Raw genomic sequence first — 14190 nt, forward strand, 5'->3', positions numbered from 1 at the left:
TATAGAGACGTTCTACTATACTCTCTTAGAGATAGGTAGAGACTTTAGAAGACCTAGCGTCTTATTCTATAGAGTATAGCTCTAGTAGTAAGCCTTATATACTACTATATACGTATTAATATCTTTTTATATATCTAGCTAGTAATATTAATTTTATTGTAACTAGATAGTCTTCTAGCACTCTAAGTAGGTAGTTACCTAAGTAGTATATAGAGTATATATTAAATATATTTATAAGTAGTTAATAGTAGAGACTATTAATTAATTCTAATAGGTTAATAAGCTAGCTTCTATTTTCTAGACAAAGCCTAATATAGTAGCTTTCTCTTAAGCTAGCTATAAAGAGTTATCTAATTAGTTAGTAGTAATAACCTAATTAATTATAGTATATAGATTCTTAGTAGAGAGTACCTCTATAAACGTATTAGTAGTAGTAATTTCTATAGTACTACTAGCTAATCTCTAGGTAGCTAGAACTAATAACTTACCTAATAATTACTTAATAGCTAAGAGGCTAATTTACTTCTTACTTAGAAAAGCCCTTGTATAAGTAGCGTAATCTTTCTTCTTTTAGGTTTTAAGCTCTTCTTACTTTTATAATAACGCGTCCGCTGCTATATTAGCTAAACCTAGTTAATAGGTAAGCTTAAGGTTATAGTTAGTAATATTATTTACCTAGTAAATCTACCTAGTAGTAAGTTTCTACTTAGTAGTAAAATACTTTAAGACTTAATAGTTAGTTAATACTATAAAAGGCTCTAGATCTTATAAGCTAATTAGCTAGCTTCTCTACTCTTATATACTAAGAATAACTACTAGTATTTCTTTATTATAAATACTATAATTTATCTAGGTAGTGTTTATTATCTTACTAAAGAAAGCTATAAGTTACTAGATACTATTCTCTTAAAGCTATAAAAGAACTCTAATAACTACGCTATCTAATACGTCTATCTTAACTCTAGTTTATTAGTAGAGAGAGTAGTAAGCTAGAATATTATTAGCTAGTATAAGATTCTTTATATACTAAAATACTATAAGCTTAGCCTTACTAAAAGCGTACTATACTTCTTATTTTAGTAGCTTAGTAAGTAAGTAAATAATTCTACTATAATCTCTTAGAAAGGCTTAATAGAAGTTATAGAAACCTAGAAATAATTAAAGACTCTTAAGAGTTATAGGTATAGACTAGTTCTAAATAGTAGTAACCTTTTTAGAGTTCTTCTAGATTCTATTAGTACTTATAATTAATTCTAGAAACTTAGTACTTTTAATAGTAAATTTAGATTTCTTAATATCTACCTATAATCTAGCTTTATATAACTAATTAAGTATCTAGGTAATATAGACTTTATACTTAAGTAGATTCTTTAAATAAATAAGAATATTATTAATATATACTATATAGAAATTATCTAATAGCCTATATAATACCTTATTAATATATTACTAAAAGGTAGTAAAGCTATTATAAAGGCTAAAAAGTAGAACTTAATACTTATAGTTACTATATTATATATAGAAAGACGTTAGGTTCTCTACTAACTTATTAAGCTAGATCTAGTAGAAAGCTTACCTTATATCTAACTTAGTAAAGACCTTAGCGCGTAATAGGTAAGTAAGCGTTTTCTAAATAAGAGAGATAGAATATATTAGAAATAATAATAATTATAAAAATATAGATTCTTAGAATTCTACTACTAAGAATAAGTAGAAAAAGTACTAAAATAAAAATCTAGAAAATCTAGAAAAAGTATATTATATAATCTAATATTTTTTACTAAACTACTATATATTATTATATATTATATAGTTAATAAATACGTAATAATAAATTAAACTAAAAATAATAAAAATATTTATAATAAGAAAAAACTCTAAGTTAACATAATAAATAAAAACCTAAAATAAGCTTTTTAGAAAATTTATAACTATATAATATAAAATAAATTATATATACTATAAATTTTATAAAGGTTACGTATAAATATATAACGCGTATTATAAAGAAATAACTAAATTAAATATAAAATAAAAAAGTTAAATATTTAGTTTAGAATTTTATAAAAATGTATAATTCTAACCTCTCTAAATATTAATAGTATAACGTATTATTATATTAATAATAATAATATTATAGCTATAATATAGGTTATAATATAATATAAGACTATTTAGAAGTTAGAAGATTTATATAATAAATATACTTAAAAGTTTAGAAATTTAATACTTAGAAATTATTACTTTTGTATAAGTAAAACACAAGATTTAAATATTTAAAACTCGAAAACTAATATTACTAATAGTATTAAAAAATAGTAAAATACTAAATAAAGAAGCTATTTATAATTATCTTATATATAGGTAGCTAAAGTTACGCTAAACTTTAGATAGAAAATTTAATAATATTACTTTCTACTATTCTATATTTAATAGAATAGACGTCTTTTTTATAATAGCGTTAAGCTTCTAATAGTTAACGTAGAACTTTTATTCTCTATCTAGCTTTTTAGTAAATAGAACTAGTAATACATATAACGTATTACTATAGATAATAAAGTAATAATAAAAGTAGTTCTCTAGGTAATTACGTACTAGTTATAGGTACTCTAGTAATATACTATAAAGAGAACTATTTAATAAGATATTTTCTACTATAAGCTTAATATTATAATCTACGCCTTCTCTATATAGTAGTAGTATATTAAAATTCTTTTTTAAGAAATAGACTATAGTTACGCTAGTATATTCTAGAGATAGAAGCTTTTAGGTAACTAGTTAGTAAAGTTTCTTCTCTAGATTAGTAATAGAGGTATTCTTTCTATTAGTAATAAGCTAATTAACCTTATAGATACTAAAGTACCTAATTATAGTATCTTTTTAACGCGCGTTAATTATAAAGGTAGCTACGCTAATTATATTAATATTAAGCCTAGTCTTTAAGTATATTTCTTGTAAAACAGGTAGCTTTTTTAGCTTACGAGGTAACCTAGCAGGCGAGTTAAGATTCTTAAGCTATCTATCTATCTTGCGTAGGTTTTCTTAAAGCTTCTAGCGTTATAATTCTCTCTTCTCTTATTATATTACTTTTAGCTTTTCTACTACTAATATTAAGGCGTTATAGTAATTAGTATTAGCTTAGTAAGCTACTTAAGCTTTAGCGTTAGATTAAGAGAATTATGTAGAGATAAACGCGTCGCGTTTATAATTAATTAACTAATTAGTATCTAGTTATATTAGTACTTACTACTTATAGTTAACCTAAATATTAGCTTCTTTAAGTAGCTTATAACTAATTATTATATTATAGTAGCTAGTATTATAATATATAAAGTAGATACGTATTTAGTAGCTTTCTAGTACTAAATTAGCTTTAAAGTATTTATTTATCTAACTATTAGATTATCTATTATAACTAGTAAGAGAAATAGGTTCTATATATAATAGCTTAACGTAGAGGTTTTTTCTAAGAGTCTAAAGGTACTTTAGGTATACTAGAACGTAGCTACCTACTCTAGTATTAATTAAGCCTCTAAGCTTAAGAGTAAGACTATTTATAGATATTTAGTAGAGTAGAGTAAATATAGAACTACTAAATAGCTTTTTACGTAGATTTATTACTCTAGTAGGTAGCTCTAGAGAGAAGACTTTTTCTAGAGCTAGGCTTTTTCTAAATTATTAGATTTATATTCTAATGTGTTATTCTTAGATACTTATAGCTCTATAAGCTCTATAGGCTTTTTCTCTAGATTAATATTCTTAATAGCTTTCTGCGTAGTAGAGGCGCTTAGGTAATTATAGCTTATATAGCTAGGCTACTAGTATTAGAAGTAGATAACTAGCTTTCTAATTACTAGAGCTTTATTAGAGGTTAGTAGAATACCTAGTAGAGTAGTAGACGCGTAACGTAGCGTTAACGTAAGTATATTATATTTTTTAACCTTTCTAGTTACGTAAGCTTCTTCTTAAGTAAGCTCTTTAGTAAGGTTTTAAGTAAGGTCTATATATTAATTATAATTATAGGTATACTAATATTAGTAGATATCTATCTACGTACGTAGGTTTACTAGAAGTTTCTTATAAAGCTTCTCTACCTATTAGTCTATAGAGAGCTAGCGCTTCTATACTAGGTAGAAGAAATTAACCTAGAAGCGTATAAAGTTAGTAGTATTTTAGTAATATAGCTTCTAGAAATTATAGTAGACATTTCGCCTCTTATATAGGTTCGCGTAGCTTCTTTCTAGCTAATTAAGTATATATTTATAAAAGATCTATATACTACTATTTCTTAGAGAATATAGAATTATAGAGAAAGTCTAGTATATATCTTTTTTTATTTACGTACGTATATATACTATAATAGTTTTCTTAGTATTCTTAGCTATTTCTTCTAGGTACTAGTTATAATTAGCTTAAAGCTTATCTTATAAGTTATCTCTCTATTACTTAAAAGTAATAACCTTACTATTTAATAGTAATAGAGAGTCTAGAAACTTAGTAAAAAGCCTTATTTAGCTTTCTAAATATTACTTAGTTGCTAGTAGTATAGCAGGCGTATACGTAGTTAGATAAGAATCTAGAATTAAGTTATCTAGTAGTAACACGCTAGTTTTATATATACGTAGTATCTAATTTATAAAGCGCGTTACGCGTTAAGTTAATAGAGTAAGTAGCTTTTAGCTTCTAGAGTAAGATTATAGTTACGCTTATAGCTATTAAATCTTTACTAAAGTAATAGCTTTTTTCTACTATAAATTCTAATACTCTTTATATATAGTATCTTCTTTAGTAAATACGTTAGTAGTAATCTAGTAATATATATAGGTTTATTATTTAAGTACCTAGCGTATAAGTAATTAGCTAACTAATTTATTAATAATTTTACTTAGCTTTTCTAAGAAAAGCTCTTAGAGCTTCTTTCTAGAGGTAGAAAGAGTATAAGAGCTATCTACTACTAATAAGCTAGATATTACTAAGCTCTAGCGTAGCTATACTAGCTTCTATTTAAAGTTAATATTTTAATTCTTATTAGTTATTATATTATATTATTAAACAAGTAATTTGTAATAATAATATTAGTTTAAGTAACTAGCTAGTAGGTTCTCTATTTAGAATTTAAGAATTATAGAGGTAAAGAGGTACTATATAACTAGAGTCTTACTACTAGAGTTACTTTATAAGAGTTTATCTATAGTATTTAAGTAGTTTAACTTAGGTATAGCTTTTTATTTAAGAAGTAGAAGTATATACTATTAGTATAGTAGCTAATTATTAGCTCTACTAGTAGAGTAGAGAATTATTAATTTTTAAAATAAGAGAGAGTTTTTATATATAGAAGTTCTATAGAAGTTCTTCTATACGTAGAGCTCTTATAGCTCTCTTTAGTTTACTACTAGTAGTATCTTTTCTACTACCTACTAGATCTACTAGTAGTCTTATATAGTACTAGAGAGAAGTAATTAATTAATACGTTAATAGATTCTTAGAGTAAGTAACTAGGCTTTTATAGCTCTAATTCTTAGTATAGCTATTAGTAAACGCTTCTTATAAGGCTACTTAGTTTAGCCTAATATTATACTACTATCTCTAGCTAAAGAAGTATTAACCTTTAGATAATATAAGAGCTAGCTTTATAGTTTCTACTACTATACGTACGCTCTAGAATACCTAGCTAGGTAAGTTAATTATAGATAATATAGTCTCTATAAGCTATAAGAATAAGAGTAATAAGTAGAGTAGATTAGGTTAAATTTAGCTATCTAAAGGTAAGAAGTAAAAGAATACTCTAAGAGGCTCTATATATAGAGGTGCTAAGCGCTAAAACGCTAGGCTAGGTTACGTAATAAGATTATGTAACCTAAGGTAAATCTCTAAACTAGACTATTATAAGCGCTTTAGTATAGGTACTCTATATATATAGAAAGCTCTTAGAGTATTCTTCTACTTCTTACCTTTAGATAGCTAAATTTAACCTAACCTACTCTACTAGCACCTCTTATTCTTATAGCTTATAGAGATAGTACTACCTATAGCTAACTTATCTAGCTAGGTATTTAGAGACGCTTATAGTAGTAGAGACTATAAAGCTAGCTCTTATATTATCTAAAGGTTAATACCTTTTTAGCTAGAGACGGTAGTATAATATCTAGCTAAACTAAGTAGTCTTATTAAGAAGTATTTACTAATAGCTAATACTAAGAATTAGAGCTATAATATTATAAGCTATTCTCTTAACTAAGACTAAGGCTTACTTTTGTAAGAGAAGATAAGAGGTGTACTTTAGGCTAGAATCTTTAGTAATAAAGAGGTAGAGGTAATAATACTATAAATTATAAGTTGTAGTAGTAATTTAATAACTAAAGTAATAACTATAAGAAGCTATAGAGAGTAAGCTTCTTCTAGTTATATATATATACTATCTTAGCTAGATTAGGTACTAAGACTTCTAGCTCTAGTAGATTACCTAGATTAGAGTCTAATCTCTTAGATTAGGTTCTAATCTCTCTAATCTATCTAATTCTTGTTACGTAACTCTAATTATTTCTATAATTCTATACGTAATTCTCTATTTTATAACTCTAGGCTTAGCCTACTATTTTCTCTATTCTAGCTAGTTAGCCCTATTTCTAATTCTATAATTGTAATACCTACCTCTTCTTCTAAAGTGTTATTCTAAAGCTCTATTCTATTTCTAGGTATAGTATTTTATTATTCTATATTATTTCTATATAAGAGTAGTGCTATCTATAATTCTATAGTATTATACTCTCTTTTTCTCTTCTATTCTTACTATACTACCTACGCGTACTAAGTCTTTAATAGTTTACTATTACTATTATACTAACCTTATTCTATATACTAGCGCTAATATATCTAATAACTTTTATAACGCTTACTATTTCTATAATCTGCGTTATGTTATAGAGGTATCTTCTAGTTACTATTTAGAGTATATTATAAAGAGTTAGTTCTATAATAAGGTGTTAGACTAGAAAGAGATAGAAAAGCTAGATTAGTTAGTAGCTAATCTACGCTCTTAGTAGTCTAAGGCTAGTCTTAAGGTAAAGCGTCTTACTAAGACTTAGCAGGTTAAGTTAGCGCGTATAGAGGCTTACCTTTATATAAAAATAGATTACTCTTACGCTAAGCTAGGTTATTAGAAGACGTTTCTACGTAAGTTCTAGTAGTCTATAGATACTTATAGTAAACGCTTATAAAAGTAGTTAGAGCTAGTATAGTAGCGCTATAACGCGCTACTTTTAAAGAACCTTACTAATATTAAGAAGCTAGAGTAGCTAGAGTAGAAGGTATAGTAATTCTTATAACTATAACCTCTTATTTCTTTAGTTAACTTTCTTTAGTTATTTAACTAGAGTTGTCTAGAGAATTTAGAGTTCTAGTCTCTAGGTCTTAGAGATAGTAGCGCTAATAAAACTTCTTAAGTTTCTTAGAGTAGTTCTTAAGGTTTTCTAGTAGTTCTTAGGTGTTCTCTTCTAGTAGGTATTCTTTCTACCTAACCTAGTATTTCTACTAACCTTATATACGCTTTCTATTTAGTATTCTTTTAACTTTATAGTTCTAGTCTAGTTCTACCTTAGTTTACTTATTAAGTAGCGTATTGTTAGGCGCTAGCTTAAGTTTAGACTTATAGAATATAGAGTATATTCTTATTATTAGTAATAGCTTTAGTCTAAAACTAATAGGTCTAAGTTATTTATCTATTTTAAATAGTCTAATTTATAGGTAGTTAAGTTTCTTGCTAGGTTATTTAGTACGTAAGTTTTTTTACAAAATAAAAACTTTACTCTTTTTCTTAAAGGTTAGTCTCTTAATTCTTTTCTTATTTACTTATTACGTTATTCTTTCTACTATTTTTTATAGTTTATTATAGATTATTCTTATTTAGCATTTCTTTTTCTCTATCTTTAGAAAGATTATAGCTATATGTATTATAAATTTATATATTCTAGCCTTATAGCTATAATATACTTAATAGAGAGTTATCTCTATAGTTTTTTATTTTGCTATATTATATACTAGTTATACTATAGGTAGAAGCTTAACCTAGTTATTTTATTTCTAGTTAACGTAGTTTCTTAGGTATTTCTCTAGAGTTTAGTTTATTTATTCTATTTAACTATTAGTTTATAGGTAAAAGCTAGTTAATATTTAATTACTTATTTCTATTTAGTTAAGTAGCGCGTTCTAGAACTTAGACGTAAATAACTTATCTCTATCTATAGTAACTTATTCTAGTATTCTATGTTAGCTAAATAATTATTAGCTTACCTTATAAGCTAGTTCTTTAGCTTTAAGAGTTTTACTAGTTACGTAGAAGTATACGTACTTAGTAAATTAGTTAATAATTACTAAGATAGTATTATACTTTCTTTATAACGTAGGTTTAATTAATCTAGATAGCTTTATAATAAAGTTTATAGTAACGTGCTACTATAGTACTATAGATAGTTCTAGTAGCTATAGTAGTCTATATAGTTAATATCTAACTACTTTATTCTATTAGTATTCTATATATTTCTATATTATTTTTGTAACTCTTTTCTTTATTATAGAGAATCTATATTCTTGCTATAGTCTCTTAAGAGTACGTTTAATTTCTTAGTATCTATATATTATTATACTATAGAATTTCTAGAGAAATTCTATTTATAGTACCTCTAGCACTTTCTATTATTCTTAACTATTAGGTAGCTCTAGCCTATTATTTTATTAGTCTCTAATCTCTATAATCTAACTAACCTATAGTCTATTATATTCTAGAGTTCTATCTAGTCTAGTATAGAGCATAGCTTTGTATTTCTCTTTTATAGTACCTACGTAGTTAGCTCTACGGCTAAGCGTATCTATAGCTCTATTTTTAGTACTCTTTTAGTGTTAGATTGTAAAGTTTAGTATAGCTAGCGTTTCTACCTATCTAACTTATTATTAGTTTAGCGTTTTTATTGTTATAAATGCTATAAGGTTTCTATAGTCTAATACTACGTTAATAGAGTACTTAGCGCCTTCTAAGTATATTCTCTATTCTTTTATAGCTACTATAATAGCTATAAGCTCTTTATTATATATATTATAGTTAAGTTCTAGTACTAAGAACTTTCTTAAGTAGAAGAAGTATAGTTAGTATTTACTATCTTCTCTAGGTTAACTAAGGTATGTCTCTAGAGCTTAGTCTAACGTATCTATTTTAACCTATATTAGTCTATTCTTATTAAATATTTATAGTAGTAGTGTAGTAGTAAACGTTTATTTTAGTATCTTAAACGCTTGTTACTATAGGTCTTTCTACCTAAACTCTTAGTTCTTTTTAGTAATCTTTATAAGTAGAGTAGTAATCTATAAATACTCTTAAATAAACTTCTAGTAGTAGTTTACAAATTCTAGAAAGAATTATACCTTCTTTACTATCTAGAGTATAGACTAGTCTAGAATTACCTAGACCTTGTCTATTTCTATCTAGATCTCTTCTTAGATTAGATAAAATTCTAAGTAGCTAGTTTCTATATAGTAGAACTTACTCTTATTAGAAGCTATTAGAAGCCTATACTCTTTAAGCTTCTATAGTATCTTTTACACGTAGTTCTTATATTCTTCTAGTTTTCTCTTTAAATATACAAGTACGTTATCTAGGTAGACTATAGTAAACCTTTCTAGGTATTTATGTAGAGCTATATTAATTATGCTTTAGAATATTACTAGTACGTTAGTAAGTCTAAAGAGTATAACTAGGTACTTATATAGGCCTTCTCTTATTCTAAAGGTAGTTTTCTATTTATAGCCTTCTTTAATTTATATTTAGTAGTATTCTTCTTAGATATTAAACTTTATAAACTACTATACTTCTATAAGCTAGTCTATAAGTTCTAAGATTATAGATAGTAGGTATTAGTTCTTTTAGATTACTTAATTAAGCTATTAGTAGTTAATATATAATCTTAATTATCTATTCTTTTTTAGCACGAATAGCACTAGTAAGGCTATTAGGCTCTAGCTTTCTTAAATATATTCTTTTTACAGAAGTCTCTTTAGATACCTTTAGAGTTTCTCTCTTTACTTACGGCTAAGTAGGTATATTAGCTCTAGTTTTAGCATAGCTTTATCTTCTATAGGTATCTTATAGTTCTATAGTTTATATTCTAGTAGAACGCCGTTATTCTATCTATTAAATAGTAGCACGAACTTCTTATAGTTCTCTTTAACCTTCTAAGGTAGTTACTCTATATTAGGTTGTAGCTTTTATATCTATATAACGCTAACGTCTTAAGATTATTTTTTTACTTATTTTGTTAAACCTACAAATAATATTCTTCTAATCTTTACCTCTAGCTTTTAGTAAGCTCTTAGGTAGTATCTTACTCTAGCCTTTTATACTACTTTAGGCCTTCTTTAGAGTTTTAACCTAATCTAGCTAATATTAGAGTTATATCTTTGTAACTAGTCTAGTTCTAGAAGTACGTCTATGTTTTCTAGTTTTATAATATTATAGAATTATTATTTCTATATCTCTTAGATATTTAACGCTTATACCTTAGTCTCTAAGTAAATCTATTCTTAGCTAAAGGTAGGTAGCTAGTTATCTATAAGTTATACTTAGTAGAGTTATTATTTCTCTTAAAATAGTATATTCTATAGTTTTACTAGGCTAGTAAAAATATATGTTTTTACTACTTTGCTATCTATATAGGCTATAAACCTCTTATTCTCTAGTATAGCTTTTATGCGTAGCGTTCTAGGTTTTAGAGTAATAATTTTACTAATAGTCTAAATAGAGCCTTTCTAGGCTAGACCTCTACCTTAGAGGCCTATTAGTTTTTTAGTTTTAAAGAGGTAGTTAACGCTAATCTCTACTTCTTTTCTACTATATATACTAGACATCTTTCTAGTAAGTATATAGTCTAATATAGTTTTATATATTTCTCTTTTACCTTTTCTCTATAGTATAGGTATTTCTATTCTAAGAAGTACTATCTATAGTTAAGCGTATAGTAATTAGAGTACTAGGCCCTCTATTCTATAGCACACTAATTCTATAGTTTAGCGTAGTGCTTCTTACTATAGACTTTTTTAACTAGTTTAGGTATTACTATTCTACTAGTTTCTTTCTTAAGTCTTAGGTTTATATACGTAGCAACCTAGATTTTCTTATTATCTAGTCTCTAGGTGCTAATAGCTATCTTAACTACTAATTTCTCTTCTCTACTATAGATTACTAGAGAATAGGCTTAGTAGACATAGTTATACTCTAGGTAGTTACCTTTGTATAGCTAATATAGTTTCTACTATAGACGTACTTTAATCTTCTAGTTATATAGAAATAGCCTAGAGAGTTTCTTTTCTTAGAATAACTTAGTTAGGTATACCTTATAGAAGAGGTTCTAGCACCTACCTCTTTCTACGCACCTTAGTTACTATTACCTAGCTTTTCTAGCTTTAGAGTTGTTTATAGAGAAGCTCTAGTAGATCTTCTAAATATATAAGTATACTTTCTTATCTATAAGATATTCTACTAATCTAGCTACTTTCTTAAGAGCGTCTAACGTCTTCTAGAATTCTTTATTAGTAAATAGAATATTCTAATATATATATTAGCAGCTCTATACGTTATAGAATTCTGCGTATATCTAGTACTATTATATATTAATACGTTATTAGATAGCTTCTAGAGTAAAGTATTCTATATACGTAAGGTACTCTAGTATAATAGCTCTAACCTTAGTTAGGTACTATTCTACGTTAACCTTATTTCTCTAGTATATTATATAGCTATTATTATAGTATACTATCTATATAAGGCTATTATAGTTCGCCTAGATTATTCTAACTATTTTCTTTTTCTTTAGGTATTTTTGCGTAAAGTGTTCTTTTTTGCTATAGACTAGGTATAGTTCTTTCTTAAAGTACTATACTTTTTCTTTATTTTATAAGGTTCTTTTTTCTCTCTATAAAGTCTTAATCTAGTCTAGCTTTATAGAGTCTCTCTAGAACATAGTCTATAGTTATTTTATTCTAACTATTAATAGTATAGAGTAGTCTCTACTCTATTAACGTTCTAGGTTTTATTTATACTACTAGTTATTAATTTTTACTACTATCTCTATAGTATTACTTAGGTTCTCTAGTTGTTTAGCGTGCGCGATATTATTCTTAACTAACTTCTTTAATTCTTTATAGAAGAGTTCTACTAGCGTAAGGTTATTCTAATCTAGGTAAGTACTTAGTTACCTAAATATTATAAGAGCTAGGTTCGCGGTCTCTACTACTATAAGCGCCCCTAGAATACCTAGCTAGGTAAGTTAGCTGCAGGCAGCACTGTCTCTACGAGCTGTAAGAATAAGGGGTGCTAGTAGAGTAGGTTAGGTTAAATTTAGCTATCTAAAGGTAAGAAGTAGAAGAATACTCTAAGAGGCTCTATATATAGAGGTGCTAAGCGCTAAGACGCTAGGCTAGGTTACGTAATAAGATTACGTAACCTAAGGTTATATAACTCTAGGTAAATCTCTAAACTAGACTATTATAAATATTACTATATACTAAGATACTAATCTAGTCTATTATAGTCTAAATAGCTTTTTCTATACTATTTTATACGCGTTAACTTTTCTAAATATTCTTCTAAAGTACTTTATAAACCTAGTCTAGTGTAAGAGCTAGGTTTATAGTCTCTACTACTATAAGCGTTCTAGAACACCTAGCTAGGTAAGTTAGCTATAGGTAGCACTATCTCTACAAGCTATAAGAATAGAGTGCTAGTAGAGTAGGTTAGATTAAATTTAGCTATCTAAAGGTAGAGAGTAGAAGGCTACTCTAAGAGGCTCTATATATAGAGGTGCTAAGCGCTAAGGCGCTAGGCTAGGTTACGTAATAGAATTACGTAACCTAAGGTTATATAACCTAAGGTAAATTCTAAACTAGACTATTATATTACCCCCTCTTATAGAGAGAGCTTGTTCTTAAGCTCTAAAATACGCCTTCTAGGTCTCTTTTCTTCTAAAACTTCTGCGTTATACTCTTAACTATCTCTTTTAGCTTATAGTAAGTATATTTATGTTAGTTTTAAACTAGAAGCGCTCTTATAGCTACTACCTTCCTTCTAGTTACTCTATTCTTGTAGAAATTTAAGCTAGAAGGCTTGTTTTCGCGTCTATAAGGCGGCTTTATTATAGGCTTTCTTCTTAGCAGCGCCTTTATGTTACCTTTATGTCTTCTACTCTTACAAGTTTTAAATTCTCTACTATCTTCTCTAGAGTCTCCTCTTTTTTATACGCCTTAATCTAAGTATCTAATTATAATAGTAGCTCTAGCTTATCTAGGTATACTACGTAAAAGTCTCTTATCTTATAGAGAGCATTAATAAAGCCTATAGTATTATACTAGGTAGAGTTAGAATTATAAGTAATCTATATAGCGTAGTATTAAAGATAATTTTAATAAAGATAGCTATCTAGAATTTTATATATAGGCTATTCTAGATTACTATCTACTTTAATAGGTAGCTACTTAGGCTCTACCTACTCTAGTAATAGCTCTAAAGCTTTCTATAGCTAATTAGCATAAAAGACGTTATATATATATATATACGTAGATAGCTAGAGTTAGAAGAAGTAACTCTTTATAGTAATAATTAGATAAAAGCTATATATCTATTAATTAAGCTTTATACTAGGCTAATTTGTTAAAAAGCTATAAGGTTTAATGTAGACAAGGTCGCCTACTATAAAATTAGGTTCTTAGCGTTTTTTATTTACTTAGAGCGCCTACCTAGCTTACGCTTTTATAATATTATCTTATGTAATTTTAGTAGCTTTTTCTACAGCGTTATATTACTTCTTAGTAAAATTCTAAGCTTTCTAGCGCGATAGATACTTACGTAGAGTAGAGGCTTTTATTATATATTTCTTCTAGTTCTAGTAGTATATTAGCTTATATCTAAATTTAATTTTATACGCTATTAGTTCTATAGTTTTATATAGTAACGTAGCTTATACCTAGTCTATATAGAGTAGAAGGCCTAACTAATTATTCTAGTAATAGTTATAATAGTCTAGTTTAGAATTTACCTTAGATTATATAACCTCGAGTTACGTAATTCTATTACGTAACCTAGCCTAGCGTCTTAGCGCTTAGCATCTTTGTATATAGAGCCTCTTAGAGTATTCTTCTACTTCTTACCTT

This window comes from Trematosphaeria pertusa (genome assembly GCF_010094035.1).
Source record: "Trematosphaeria pertusa strain CBS 122368 unplaced genomic scaffold BU26scaffold_26, whole genome shotgun sequence".
Lineage (NCBI taxonomy): Eukaryota > Fungi > Ascomycota > Dothideomycetes > Pleosporales > Trematosphaeriaceae > Trematosphaeria > Trematosphaeria pertusa.